The sequence below is a fragment of the Sapajus apella genome, unplaced genomic scaffold, assembly GCF_009761245.1.
Source record: "Sapajus apella isolate SASKATOON/1434 unplaced genomic scaffold, GSC_monkey_1.0 scaffold66, whole genome shotgun sequence".
Lineage (NCBI taxonomy): Eukaryota > Metazoa > Chordata > Mammalia > Primates > Cebidae > Sapajus > Sapajus apella.
In genome coordinates, this window is record NW_022437006.1 from 2,563,357 (window position 1) to 2,568,442 (window position 5,086).

Genomic DNA, 5,086 nt, shown 5'->3' on the forward strand with positions numbered 1-5,086 from the left:
ATGTGCATCTATATACATATGTGTAAATATATACACACATATATATTTTACATATATGTGTGTATATATACATGTATATATGTGTGTATATATATGTATACACATATGCAAGTAAATTTATATATGTGTGTGTGTATACATATGTGTGTGTATATATATATATATATATATATATATGATTATTTTGAGCACCCCCATGCGAGGAAATCCTAAGTGAAATACATAATTTCTTTTTTTTTTTTCCCATTTATTTATTTTATTGCAATTTAGGTTTTGGAGTACATGTGAAGAACATGCAAAATTGTTGCATAGGAACACACGTGGCAGTGTGATTTGCTGCCTTCCTCCCCATCACCTACATCTGGCATTTCTCCACTTGCTATCTCTCCCCAGCTTCCCACACCCCACCATCCCTCCCCTATTTCCCCCCAACTGACCCCAGTGTGTAGTGCTCCCCTCCCTGTGTCCATGTGTTCTCATTGTTCAACACCCGCCTATGAGTGAGAACGTGCGGTGTTTGATCTTCTGCTCTTCTGTCAGTTTGCTGAGAATGATGGTTTCCAGGTTCATCCATGTCCCTACAAAGGACACAAACTCATCGTTTTTGATGGCTGCATAATATTCCATGGTGTATATGTGCCACATTTTCCCTATCCAGTCTATCGTCGATGGGCATTTGGGTTGGTTCCAGGTCTTTGCTATTGTAAACAGTGCTGCAATGAACATTCGTGTGCACGTGTCCTTATAGTAGAACGATTTGTAATCCTTTGGATATATACCCAGTAATGGGATTGCTGGGTCAAATGGAATTTCTATTTCTAGGTCCTTGAGGAATCGCCACACTGTCTTCCACAATGGTTGAACTAATTTACACTCCCACCAACAGTGTAAAAGTGTTCCTATTTCTCCACATCCTCTCCAGCATCTGTTGTCTCCAGATTTTTTAATGATGGCCATTCTAACTGGCGTGAGATGGTATCTCAATGTAGTTTTGATTTGCATTTCTCTGATGACCAGTGATGATGAGCATTTTTTCATATGTTTGTTGGCCTCACGTATGTCTTCTTTTGTAAAGTGTCTGTTCATATCCTTTCCACCTTAAACTTCATATGGAACCAAAAGAGAGCCCGCATAGCCAAGTCAATTCTAAGCAAAAAGAACAAAGCAGGGGGCATCACACTACCAGACTTCAAACTATACTACAAGGCTACAGTAATCAAAACAGCATGGTACTGGTACCAAAACAGAGATATAGACCAACGGAACAGAACAGAGGTCTCGGAGGCAACACAACATATCTACAACCACCTGATCTTTGACAAACCAGACAAAAACAAGCAATGGGGAAAGGATTCCCTGTTCAATAAATGGTGTTGGGAAAGCTGGCTAGCCATGTGCAGAAAGCAGAAACTGGACCCCTTCCTGACACCTTACACTAAAATTAACTCCAGATGGATTAAAGACTTAAACATAAGACCTAACACCATAAAAACCCTAGAAGAAAATCTAGGCAAAACCATTCAGGACATAGGTGTAGGCAAGGACTTCATGACCAAAACATCAAAAGCATTGACAACAAAAGCCAAAATAGACAAATGGGACCTAATCAAACTCCACAGCTTCTGCACAGCAAAAGAAACAATCATTAGAGTGAATCGGCAACCAACAGATTGGGAAAAAATTTTTGCAGTTTACCCATCTGACAAAGGGCTGATATCTAAAATTTACAAAGTACTAAAACAGATTTACAAGAAAAAAACTAACAAGCCCATTCAAAAGTGGGAAATACATAATTTCTTAGGAAAATACAGGTTACCAAAATTGAAAGTATATAAAAGAGCAACTCTCACAGATGAAGCAGAGAATTTCATCAAGGATCCAACTAACAGAAAAGCACAGGCCCATTGGAGTCAAGATAAATTTAAACTTTTTGAGGTCAGACATTTCAAATGCTCAATAAATTTTTTCAGAGTATTAAAAAAGAAAAAAAAACTTTATTTTTGTGAAGCTAGAGCAATGTTGTTACTCAAATCTGACAAAGATAGCACAAAAACAAGATTACAGAACAGTATTGCTTATGAGTATTGAGAAAATAATTCAAAATAAATTTTATCTATTTGACTTGAATATCACATTAAGTAAAAAAATAGAGTATGACTATGTAGAATTTATACCATGAATCTAAGTGCAGTTTAATACTGTGTACTATCACAATATAATAAGACTAATAATAAAAACATTGTATCATTATTTCTATAGAGAGTGAAAAAGCATTTGACAAAATTGAATATTTCTACATTTCTAAAAAAAAAAACTCTTCAAGAAAGTAGAATAAATTGCTGCTTCTGCAACTTGTGTATATCTCCAAGAATCTAGAATCTTATTTAAAGTGAAACATATGTAATATATAAAACTATAATGTGTTTATAGTTTTACTGTATTTTATTTGTTTTCTCTTATGTAACTGTATTGGCTAATTTGTCTTATTATATTGACATATATATGTTGACATGATAGTATATCTGAAAACTCTTAACAAAACATTAGCATCACATATACAAATAATAACCAGTTTAAGATTACGAAGTAAGGGAAAACTTCTGTTACAGGAAAAATATAGATTAAAAATGTTCAAAACTTACATAAAAAAACTATAAAGTATTTCCAAAAAGCACAAAAATTAAATTGACCCAGCACTTTGGGAGGCCAAGGCAGGAAGATAACATGAGGCCAGGAATTTGAGACCAGCATGACCAACATGGTAATACCCTGTCTCTAATGAAAGTACAAAAATTAGCCAGGTGTGGTGGTGCATGACCATAGTCCCAGCTACTTGGGTGGCCGAGGCACAAGACTCACTAGAACACGGGAGGTGACAGGTGCAGTGAGCCAAAATCATGACACTGCATTCCAGCCTTAGCAACAGAGTGAGATGCTGTCTTAAAAAAAAAAAAATTAACTGAACAAGTAGACACTGCTTGTTTATAAACAGGCCATTTCAAAATTTTAAATAAGTTAATGTTCCCTAAATCTATGCATGTAATATGTTCCCAACTAAATACTAATTTGCTTTTATTCTGAAGCTAGATGAGTTAATATTAAATTTGATATAGGAAAAATAAATGTGCACAAATAGCTAAGAAAATATTGAAAAGAAATGCTACGGGGGAGGAATTCACTCAATTATATGTTAAACATACTATAATGCATTTATGATTAAAACAGTGTGGCACTGGTGCATGACTGGACAAACCAATGAAATGAAATAGAAAGTTCAGAAATAAATATGTGATATGATATGACTCAGAAGATAAACATATGATTTAGGGGATATCTCCCATTTCTGTGAATGGGACAGATTTTTAATAAATGAGGTTAAGGCATTGGATAACCATATAAACGTAAAATTGATTCATTATTCACTGCAGACATACAAATAAATTACCAAATAAATCAAATATTGAAATCTGAAGAAAATCCAATCAAGTACTATAAAAATATAGGTGAATTCTTCCATTAAAAAATATAAGATAGGCTTTCTTGTTTTTACTGAACATCCAGGAGTAATCAAATTTTTAAAAATAATCAGTAGTAAATCTAAAAAGAAAATTATAGCCTAAATGTTAGGCTGTTTGTAGGTAGGAAAGATTTTCTTAAAACTTGTCAGAATTATGAAGAATAAATGTATAACCTACATAATAAAAGACATCTTGACAAAGTTATGAAAAAGTAACAAACTGAGATAAAACATTTGCAATGCATCTAACAAATTATATCCATCATATATTTTAAAAGCTTCTTTAAATCAATGAGAAGAAAACAATAGAAAAATAGGCAGGGGTTATGAACAGGTCGTTAGTAAAAGAAGAAATAAGAAATGTATAAAAAAACACTCTATTATATTCATAATTATGGACATACAAAAATAAAATGAGATATTTTAGCCTCCCTGAAGGATTAATAATTTTCACATTGATGAAGTGTGGCAAAATATGTACACCAATGTTCAAGTGATGAGACTCTGGAAAGGAAAGATATTTTTAAATAATTTTAGCAAAATTTAAACACAGTATCTAAAAGAAATCTATGTCTTTTGTACAAAGATATCTGTACTTAAAAATTGTTTACTCTGGTATTTTTTAAAACTGCTAAAATCTTTAGGTAACCAAAAGATTGAATAATAGGAAAATGGTTAAATTATAGACATATATACCATAAAATATACAACATAGTTATTTAATATGTAAGGCATTAAATCTATATCAGTGATATAAAAATGTACTCTACACACATGCAAATATATTTAAATAATTTTGAGAACACATTACAAATGATTTACAGTAGCTACTTCAGGGAAGGGTAGTAACTTGGGGTTGTGAGGTAGAGGCTGAAGGAAGATAACATAATTTTCCATTCATATCTATTTACAACTGTACCTTAATGTTTTAGGATAATGATATGTCATAAAGATTAAAAATTATGTATTATAATAGAGATTTCTTCAAACCATATAGTGTTCTGATGGTGGTTAAGTTAGCCAGTTCATTCTCTTGCCAGGACAGAATCATAGCCAGTGAATAACATTCTACTGCTTGATTCAATCAATTTCGAAATGTCACTACTTGTATCCCTTGTCACATTGCCCAAACAGTAAGACTGACCTTTCTGTGACTGATTAGCTCAGTTACCTTGAATATCCTGCTAAAAACACTGAATTTGATATTCAAATATGCAGATTTGTTTTTGTTGTGTTCCCGGAAAATAGACTGTGCTGGTTAAACTCTACTATTCTTCAAATATGTGTCAACTTAGGTCATATTACTGTCATGTACCATTAGTCTCAGGAAAAACTACTTTTAAGGCCATGGCTGATTAATAATAAACTCTATCACTTAATGGTTTTAGTTGATGTGAGAGAGCAGGTGCTGGATTCTGGGTATACAAAGGTAAATAAAAAGGGTATGGCTCCCTGGTTATAGTTTAGAGTGAAAGCGACAATCTCATGAAAAATTATAGTAAAGTATGATTCATATGATGACATGAAAATAGTATAATCTGGGAGTAAAAACAGGGAAGGCTTGCCATG

At 33.0% G+C, this 5,086-nt stretch overlaps 1 long non-coding RNA gene across 1 annotated transcript in view; it reads right to left on the reverse strand.

The window, feature by feature from the left end:
• Nucleotides 1–4,570, reverse strand: part of LOC116530285 — a 17,440-nt gene extending 12,870 nt beyond the window's left edge. Inside the window, exon 1 of the long non-coding RNA XR_004259923.1 lies at nucleotides 4,561–4,570. This is a non-coding gene — a long non-coding RNA (uncharacterized LOC116530285). The remainder of the gene's footprint in view (nucleotides 1–4,560) is intronic.
• Between the last annotated feature and the right edge of the window lie 516 nt (nucleotides 4,571–5,086).